General features: G+C 35.4%; 1 long non-coding RNA gene across 2 annotated transcripts in view; it reads right to left on the bottom strand.

The window, feature by feature from the left end:
* Positions 1-1,383: 1,383 nt before the first annotated feature.
* LOC105538045 overlaps positions 1,384-10,638 on the bottom strand; it is a 119,267-nt gene continuing 110,012 nt past the window's right edge. The window contains exons 3-4 of one of the 2 annotated variants that reach the window (XR_001005824.1): positions 4,122-4,251; positions 1,384-1,610 (exon numbers count right to left, since the gene is read on the bottom strand). This is a non-coding gene — a long non-coding RNA (uncharacterized LOC105538045). The remainder of the gene's footprint in view (positions 1,611-4,121; positions 4,252-10,638) is intronic. The other variant, XR_001005823.1, reaches the window with a different exon arrangement.

Here is a 10,638-nt window from a genome sequence, read left to right as displayed (position 1 = left end):
GAACACAGTAGTAATTTATAAAATGTCCTGTAATTTGTCTTCTAATAATTTTAGTATATGACAAAGATAGGCATCTTAGGTGAAACAGGAAGGAGAAAGGGTTCCTTCAGGCTCAAAAGACATTCTCTTAGCTGTCAAGAGGAGAGAGTTATGTATGCTCTGGAGTGATAGAAGCTGAGGTCCTATTTTCTGACAATGTTCTGGTGAAGACAGTAAGATCCCAGAAAGATACACTCCAAAAGACACCTCAGGCTGTAGTAATGGAAGCACCAATGATTCTGTCTCATATATTGTCATCATAGCTTAAGGGCCACTGTATGAAGTCAGCAAGTCTCCCAGACCTGATGAACAGGCACAAATAAGTGAATGGAAGATTTTCACAGTCAAGTTGGTAAACTGTTGACTGATGAACACAGACTGGGACACACGACCCAATTGTTTTGATGCTGTATAAGATCCAAGAACCTGGAACATGTTGTCAAGTGGAGGACTGGAGAGAAGTTCAAATAATAATTAAGGTTAATTATATCCTTAGGGACATAGAATAAACAGCAGAAGACAACTTGCTTTAAAAAATCAAGAAAATGCATTTTCCACATATCTTAGTTTGCGAACTGAGATTTTTACTTTGTCTGCAAACTTTCATGCACTAGTCACATTCATACCATAAAACATGACTCTATTTGATATTACACTATTTTAAATTTTCAATTATTTAATAATATTTTAGGAGGATAGTAGCATTTAAAATACTATTCACATTTTATCTTTTTATCCAGGTTCACAGGGAGATCACCACTTTAAAGATGAAATTTATGTCTTATTAAAAATAAGAGTATTGTTTTGTTACATAGTATGAGTTGCCGTAAAACTTAGGATTTAGACCTAAATCCACTAATTAATTCTATAAAAATGAGATCTTAAGAAATTTACACTTAAAGTGCCAAAGAATTTCAAGGAGAATCTTAGATTTTTTTCTTGATTTCAAAGTGTCAACTGTTGATGGTCTCCCATATTCCTTTCCTCTCATGAGACCAAATGCTTCAGAGGAGTGACCTTCTAATGTGGTAAACGGAGATCTAACTACTAATTACTAATTGTTATTGCAATTCTTGACCTGATCTCCAGAGCTGGAAATCAAATCCCTGTCTCTGGAGTGTAACTAGATCTAATAGGCAGCCTCTGAGTTGACATAGAGAGAGCTTATTAGCAACTGAGTGACTTTCAAAGTGTTACCTTAATGAACACCATTGGATGTAATGTTTTGAAGCTCAAACTAGGTGAATGTACTTTCCTTTTCTCTGATGGTAGTTAAGTATAAAATTTCTCTATTCCTTTATTTAGAGTGAAGAAGCACATTCGTGAAAAAAGTATAAGAAAGTTTTCCACTGGTACATTTTTAATAGCTTCAAGCTGTTAACAGTTACATTGGCCCTAGGTATGGGGTGGCACATGTTATGGTTAACTGATTAGTACAGAGTCTCTTGACATACAGACATTTTTCTGTTACTGGTATCAGCCATGAAAATGTATTTCCAAGCAATTAAGCCTTAACTCCTGCTGGTTTGGAAGCCATGAACCTTCAAATTCCCATTCAAATTATTCAACACCTACCACGGGTAGAAAAAAATACAACTTCATTAGTAAAAGCCACAAAGAAATCTATTGATAAGTTTTTAAAATTTCTTTAACATGAGAAAAATGCAAAAACGTTCAGATTGTAAATTAGCCACACAACTTTAAAATGACCTCAGTTTCTTTTTTCATAACTCTAAGGATTTACTTTATGAGGTCTTAGGTTTAACAACATACTTCAAAAAGAATGTGGATAGCAAAATAAATACGTGAAAGGTTACATGTAGGGGAGCAGGGAGAACGGGCAAAGAAAGCAGGATCATAACTGTGTGGTTTTCGCTCATTTCCAATTCCTGTCTGAACTAGATATCAACTTTGGCAATTCTAAAATTAGAACAACTGGATACTGGACAAGTAGATTGAGTAACTGCCAAGTGATCCCCATTATGTTTATGAACAATTTCTTCTTCCCTCTCTCACTCTCACAAAAGTTTCATAAGCCCTGAGGAGACATTTTTATAGAAGGTCTATTTTCTTATCTCTAAATGGAATAGAGCAGGAGAGCAATATAAGACAGGAATGAAGAGGCATTCTCATCAGTAGTTTTGCATAATATTGGGGGTTGTTTTGTATGTTTTATTCTAGAGGGTTGGATTATCATTTTCAGTGCCTTATGAATCACCTTGTTCCAATATCTCATAAGCAGAGTTGCCTCTACAAAGGTAGCATTATACTTTCAAAACGTTTATGATAATGAGAGCTAGACTTCACACATGTCAGTTAGTGGAAACTGGAGTATGTAACTTTACCAAACTATTTAAAGTGGAAAGCTCTGTTACGGCTCTGTTACTGATTTCCCTTGTATTTTGTTCATACTATACTTCTTAAGAGTAGTTTACTATTTTCGTTCCAAATGTAAACTCAGAAAGTTTCCATTGTAAAAAGAAGTTAAATCTATCATTTATAATGCAACGCTCTACATAGATAAGTGACCTCTTTTTTTTTTTTTTTTTTTTTTTTTTTTGCCTCTGCAGCATATTACTAGGCAATCTAGGGTCATTCTGTTAAATATTCTCTCATCTGGTTTTAACTTTGGATTTTTAATTGTTAGTTGTTCTAACAAGAATTAGATGTTATGTTTTGAGCTTTTCAGATGGAAGTTATTACATATATGCTACCAAATTATCTTGAGAACTTTGTGGGATTTAATGGGTCAATCTTTCTAGGGTAAGAAAGGACAATGAGCCAAGTAGAAGACCTAAGATGAAACGAACTACAACAATGGAATTATATCTGGAGAAGTAAATTTCTATTTCAAGTGTGTATTTTCAGCTCACTATCAGGAATTACATTATTACATCAGCATGAAGATAAACCACACTAGTGAGTTAATTGATTCTTATTAGGGTTCATCAGAGAAGATTTAGAAAGTGGTCAAGGTTTGTCATCTGTTGCCACTTTTCTTGTTGTTGCTTTTATTCCTGCTCTTTTAAATGTTTTATAAAAATGTTTATTGAAATCTACCAATGGTACTTCGTAGAATTTAATATAAAAAAGAAAGGAGCCCGGCGCGGTGGCTCAAGCCTGTAATCCCAGCACTTTGGGAGGCCGAGAGGGGCGGATCACGAGTTCAGGAGATTGAGACCATCCTGGCTAATACGGTGAAACCTCGTCTCTACTAAAAATACAAAAAAACTAGCAGGGCGAGGTGGTGGGCGCCTGTAGTCCCAGCTACTCTGGAGGCTGAGGCAGGAGAATGGCCTAAACCCGGGAGGCGGAGCTTGCAGTGCGCTGAGATGCCTGGGTGACAGAGCGAGACTCCATCTCAAAAAAAAAAAAGAAAAAAAAAAAAGAAAGGAGTATTCTTCTCCAGGACCTTAAAGTCTCCTTGGGGAGATTAAGAAGGTTTACTAAATTTTAAGTAATAGCAACCCACCAAATGGAAACTGCAAGTATGAGTGGTAAGAACAGTGAAGACTTAAAAGAAGAACTAACTTATAGATCAGTTGTTGGAGTGACAGTTCACCAGGCAAATGGGATTTGAGCTGTGTTTTGGATGGTGGATATAATTGCCCCCCTGAGAATGATTAAGTCTAAGGATGTAGGGGGAGGTGGTAAGGAGCACATAAATTATTTGAGATACATTTTTTACTCTAGTAATAAATGAGTAGTTCACTGAAGCCTGATCATGGCAGGAACTGAACATCAGTTTAAAGCATTTGACTTTATTCTTATAAACAAAGGAGAGCATTTAATTATTTTGAGCCTGGTCAAATATTTTGGCTCACCAGATTAATCTTCTGGAGGACACATATGAAGGCAAGACTATGGTAGTAGGAAAGGCTATGAAGGTATTCTAGATACAAAATAATAAGGCTCTGATCTAAAACAATGGCAGGGAGAATGGAAAAGATGAGATATTTGGAAGATGACTTATCTGAAAAGAGTCTATAATACCTAGTACTTGATTTTATAGAAGAGTTAGAGAAACTAGCCAACATGATTTTAAATTTATGATTTTTTTGCAACTGAGGGAAAACTAGTACCTTTAGAGATATAGAGGCCAGGAATGGTGGCTCACACTTGTAATCCCAGCACTTTGGGAGGCTGAGGCAGGTGAATCGCTTGAGCTCACGAGTTCAAGACCAGCCTGAGCTACATGGCGAAACCCCATCTCTACAAAAAAGACAAAAATCAGCCTAACACGGTGATGCATGCCTGTAGTTCCAGCTACTGTGGAGGCTGGGGTGGGAAAATGACTTGAGCTGAGGAGGCGGAGGTTGCAGTGAGCTGAGATGGTGCCACTGCACTTCAGCCTGGGCAAGAGTCAGACCCTTGTCTCAAAAAAAAAAAAAAAAAGAAAGAAAGAAAGAAAAGAAAAAACATTCATTATTAAATGTGCATTGGCTCCAGAACACCAACCTAGCACGCTGTAGAAAGATATAAAACCATCTGTCATTGGGTGTGCTGTTAAAAACAGCATATATTTTTTTTAAGCAAAATATCAAGGTAATGCTCCTGTAGGTGGTAGGTGTATGTCAAACCTATTGACAAACATTTCCATTTCATTATGGGAGGAACATTAGCCCTGTTCACTTGTGTGTCACCAGATGTGATAGCAAACAATACTCCATTTCCTTCTCAAATTATGACAAATTCATTTGTACTCTCTGTCTCTCCATAGGTATTTCAAATTAGTTTGGAATCATTATCTTTAGTTGCCTGGAAGTATACACGCAGGAAAAGAAAGTTTTATGTTGGTGAGACTTTTTTAACCTGTTTTACTATGTGTCTTTTAGAAAGCAATATACCACCATCATTACTGCAACAATAAAAACAGTAGAGTACAAATATGAACACTTTTATTCTATGAAGGTCATCATGAAGTTGCATTTGAAATTTCAGAGAGAAATAATGTATGAGAAACATTTTACAACTTCTTTCTATAGGTCACATCTCTTTTGGAAAGTGATCACAATATTACAAAGTGTCATGTAGAAATAACTTTGAAAAAACTGAATACAACAAAAAAATATTGCACAAGTTATTTTGTATACCTTACTCCCTCTTTATACGGTTCTTGGAAGCACCTTGTAGCCTCTATCATTCTTGAAGCTCTTTGGAAAATTTTAAGGAAAAAACTAGGGTAAGTAGTAGAGGACGTATGACCAAGATACACCTGACTCAAGAACATAAAACTATCTGAGGTTACAGTTTGCGAAAATAAGTAATAGTCTAGTTTTTAAAGTAGCTTTAGTCATAAAACAAAATTATGTGATTGGTAAAGCAGCAATTTTTCCTTCGATTTTAAATATCCAAGACAAACATATGTGTTATTTCAGTTGATGTCTTTTCAAATTTCTACTGTAACCTAGGTTTTATATTTGTCTAGGGAGAGAATAGTTTTGCTATGTACTAAGTAGTTCTCCAGAAAAATAAAATAAATAAAAACTCTCTGTTACACTATATGACATGAAATGAATATATACCCAATCACTCACTCATGGTTCTGGGAAGAAGTAGAAAAAAAAAAAATGAAGAAAACAGGACAAAAATTTCCAATATTCATTCCTACAATCATTCCATTTAAACATTTCATTAACAATAGTCAACTCAGAATTTGAGGCATAAAATACTTTGTTATAAAATTGATTATTTCTTGCTCTTTACATTTACATTTGCATATGGTACTGAGAAATTTCCTAGCTTTCTGGAATTTCTCTGAAGAATTTTAGATATTATAGTAAAATTTCAGGTTGCTAAAATGTCTGAAAATAAAGCAAGCTTGAATAAAAAAGGTAACAGACTAAACCATTTAAAAATTTCCATGTAGTTCATAATGCTTTATTTTCAAGGGTCATGTACACACTCTCTTTTTCCATGAATATTTAAATTTCCTTTATTTTCTAAAATGGCCTGAATAACCAAATTTCCCTAATAAGCTTTAGTGAGAAATAGCTAATGATATCAGACAGTACACTGCTACACAATTGCTTAAGAGAAACATTTTTCTTGTTAAAACATCTATATTGAATTCTCTTTAATGTTCAAGAATTCTTGCCTCATTCTGTCAAACTACTCCACACTATTCTCATTATTTCTCAGAGCAACCCTATGAGACTTTAAAGTGGCAACCATTACAATTTTATTTCAGTAATGGGAGAAACTGAGGCAAAGAGAGTATAAGGGCATCACACAGCATGCCAGTGGCAGGCTGAGAACAAAACAAGTATCTTTAATTTTCCTGCCAAAAGCATGCTCTAAAACACTGAAGAAATTTCTTTTTTCTTAAAAAAAAAAGGGGGGGGAGTAGAGGGGAGACAAAAAAAATCCTACAGTAGTAGAATATCACAATTGCTGGATGTTATTAGGCCTAATTAATGTTTCTGAAAAATGTCTATGAGGTTTATTCTTTGCAAATAATACATTTATTATTTCACAACTTTGTAGAAAGTTCAAGAGCTTAGATGTAAAACAACTACAGAGCGATAGATGATGAGAGAAAAGCACATATAGAATGAATTCATTATCTTGAGCTACTTAAGCCTTTATGCCTCAATCTAGAAATTATCACTTTATATAATAATTGCATTATTTTCCCCAATCCCTCTCAAATACGCGTGCGCGCACGCGCGCACACACACACACACACACCCCTAATTACTTTGCTTAAAACATATGGTAGTTGTCAACAATGAAGAGTTTTAAAATAAAAATTAAATCATTAATTTTGCTTATTGCTTATGGACAAGCAGGAAGATGTCTTTGCAAACTGATTAACATATAGTAATGAATAAGCTTAATATAATTTATATTTAAGTGAAAAATAAAATGTTTGAAGTGTACAGTTTGGGGTTAATGCTATATGTGACAGTATTTCCAAAGATTGATCTTTAGTAAAGATATGTTGATAAAGCATTACGGGCTGCTCACTTAATAGAAGTTGCCTTGCCCTGCTGGGCATTAATAACATATGGATGATAAAAGAGTTCCTTTCTTCAGAGAGTAATTGCCTATATTTCTCATATTTTCCAGAGCTGAAAGTCAAAATTCTTATAATTGATAAGCATATGGACTGCCATAGCATATTGCAGAAACTCTCCGTCAATAAGCGTACACAGTTCTTTTCAATTTCATTCTACTTCTTTATTTATGCAAAACTCAACATTGTTTCTTCAAAACATCTTGGTTTCATTTCCTCCTCCCTGAAAAGCAGTTACACTTTAATCAGCATCACTGAAGCATTTGTACTCCCTCATTCTTGTTATTTCGTTATGAGACTCTATTTTTGGCATATCAAATAATTATATTACTTATGAGTTTACTATTTTAATGTTTATCAAACATTTTATTATTATCTATGAAAACTTAAATATGATAGAATACTTTATTTTTAGTTGAACTTTTAATATTCTTCATACAAATGTTAGCTGCATGTTGTGAGTAATGATATCATCAAATATGAATTCTTGGTGAGATTTCACATTCACTTTTAATTATTTTTGTTTACTTGTTTAACAATTAGAACTAATAACTAACAATTATTTTGTTTACTTGTTTAACAATTATAACTAATTTGCACTTAAATAATTCAGGTTATGAGAAAATTCAACATATAACTTAGAATTTAATTTGTACTTACATGAAGTTTTCTTTCTTACTTAATAGCAAAAACTTGTTTCCATAACCTTGTCTGTGATATTGTAGAGACTTCAAGCATCAGACAGGGGGTTATCCTCAATTACTTTCAGAGTCACTTTCAACCCTGATATTCTCTGATATCATGATGCTATATATAGAATAATAATATAGACACCTTTTATAGATCCTCGTAGATAGTTTTATGAAACTAATATTACTCAAACTAGAACTCCTTAGAATACCCAAAATTTTATCAAGTATTGTTCCCAAAAAGTTATGTTGAGACTTAACCAAAAAATAATAATAATAATAATAATATATCACATGCACAATCATTGTTAAACAGAGAGAATACCATAGGCACTGAACAATTCTGGGAAACCTCAGGCTGTGGACATTTACACTGGTTTCTTTGATCAGTCACCCTTAATACATTAAACATCATTGCTCCAAACAAAATACCTAGCTTGACTGATATCCAGGGTTTATTTCCTTGTTTGCTGCAGGCAAACAAGCTTTCACCAAAGGAACTAACTTAGCTTCTTTGACTAGTGATTTCCATCTTTTTTCTTAAGTTTTTATTTCCATTGTTTTGAAATGGTGTGTAAATAGCTGATCCAAATCTGTATTCCCTTGACCCCTTTTCATGCCACAGTGATTTTTTTTATTGTGGTTAAAAAAATACACAGCATGAGAACTACCCTCTTAGCAAATTTTTAAGCGTGTAATAATTGTCAACTATAAGCATCATATTGTACTGTAGATCTATAGAACTGTTTTTATTTTGCATGACTGAAACCTTATGCCCATTAAACTGCATCTCTTCAGTTTGACTTCCCCACTATTGGTTTAAACCCCCTTTTATGTCCTCTTCTTTACTTTTTTTCTTCCACTGTCGTTTCTCGTTAGGTCTTTCAGTACTTTTTGTGTCTTCAGTCTTCCAATGCTTATACACCACTGCTGCTGATTTGTTTAACATAATGAAGAAAACACAGTGTTATCATGTATTGTAAGATCCTTAGATATTAATGCACAAGTGGTCACAGCATCTTCTCATGTAGTAGGTACTTTTACCTTCCAAATCCAATCCCTGCTATTGCCACCATTATTCTATGAAGGATTTGTCAAGCCCCGTTTCCCCTGAATATTATTATGAAGTTCAAGGTTAATGCGTGAGAACAAAAACCAGAAGAGATGAAAGTCTATGATTTGCAACTGAAAAGAACAATTAGGAAACACATCTAGAAACAGGAGAGAAATTGGTCAGGAGTGCCAAAAGGTAAAGTGGACTTAGTAACAGTAGAGTTTTTGAGATGTTTAGAGAGAGTCTTAAGACAGGAGTTAAAAATATTTTGTCATCAACTCATATTTGAATTTTTTCAAGAGAGATGAAAATAAAAATTCAAATTGCTTTCATTTAGTTTTGGTTGATAGACTGTTGTCTAATGGATTTGAATAGGTGTCTAAATTTGGGGAATAATTATTTGGGATTTAACAAATAAGATAATTACTGTACACCATATATGTTTAAATGAAGCAAAAAGTTACTTTCACAATGACTACCAAACTGCTAGTAACCAGAGTGCAAGTTGATTTTTAAAAACAGCCATAATCTCACGCCTGTAATCTCAGCACTTTGGGAGGCCAAGACAGGCAGCTCATGAGGTCAGGAGTTCGAGACCAGCCTGACCAACATGGTGAAACCCCGTTTCTACTAAAAAACACAAAAATTAGAAAGGCGTGATGGCACACGCCTGTAATCACAGCTACTAAGGAGGCTGAGGCAGGAGAATAGCTTGAACCCGGTAGGGCAAAGTTGCAGTGAGTTGAGATGCTGCCACTGCACTCCAGCCTGGCGACAGAGCAAGACTGCATCTCAAAAAGCAAAACAAAACAAAACGAAACAAAAACAAAACAGCCATAATGTTTCTTGGAATATGACAGCATTTTCAGAAGAAATTTCAGAAATTTGAATAAAATCAACATTAGTTTTTAACTCATCCTCAATAGACCCTAACCTTCATAGAAGGTAGATCCTATTGGATGTGTTGCACAACTTTTCCTTAGTTCAGCTAAAGCAGGGTTCTTGTCCATCCCACGGCCACAAAAATTTAGGCTCACAGATAGTTGCAGAGGGTGAGTAAAGCAGGATTTTACTGGGTGAAAAAGAAGAAAAGCAGGATTTTATTGGGTAAGCAGGCAATCTCTACAAGGCTAGAGTCCCATGCTCGAGTGCTTCCAACCCTCAGCTTGAATCCCAAGTTCCACACAGGAAGAGGAGGGGCCAGGCACTGCCCTGCTGCAAATGTCCTGGAACCTTCCTGAGGCTCCACCTCAGTGGGCAGGCTGGAAGGAGTTTCTCCAGGGACGCTCACCCACCTAGCTGTCTCATTCGCCCCTCTAAAGAAGTACATCTAACTGCCCTTAGCATAAGGATACGGCCAAAGACCAATATTAACTGCTTCCTGCTGCCAGGGAGTGTTTTGGGGAAACAACAGTCAGAGCTCTTTCAGAGGCTGATCTAAGAGTTCCCAGCAGAAGGGGCCATGGTCAGAAGCTCCGGTTGCATGACTGGAATTTGATGACCTGAAGGCAAGAACAGACGGGGTTATTAGGAAACATGTATCAAAACGAAACAAGCACTGGGGCAAGGACAGCTCAAAAATTCTGAAGCCTTTTACCAGTTTGCACTGGGAGAGGGAGGCCAAAAGTCCAACTGGTTAAAAAAACTTTACCTTTTTGAAGGCACGTCAGGCTTCTGGGTTCCTTTCCCCTGAGCCCTATCCTAAGCCAACCAGTTTAAGGTTTGGGAAATTAACTCTTACCAGTTTGGAAGATGCATGTGAGGGGAGTGTCCCATAGTACTGAGACAGTTACCTATTAGTGAAGAGAGAATAGAGGAGGAGAAAGGAATACAAAAAA

This window comes from Mandrillus leucophaeus, unplaced genomic scaffold, assembly GCF_000951045.1.
Source record: "Mandrillus leucophaeus isolate KB7577 unplaced genomic scaffold, Mleu.le_1.0 Scaffold184, whole genome shotgun sequence".
Taxonomy (NCBI): Eukaryota; Metazoa; Chordata; class Mammalia; order Primates; family Cercopithecidae; genus Mandrillus; species Mandrillus leucophaeus.
Note: the sequence above shows the minus strand (reverse complement) of the source record. Positions and strands in the feature narration are given on the sequence as shown.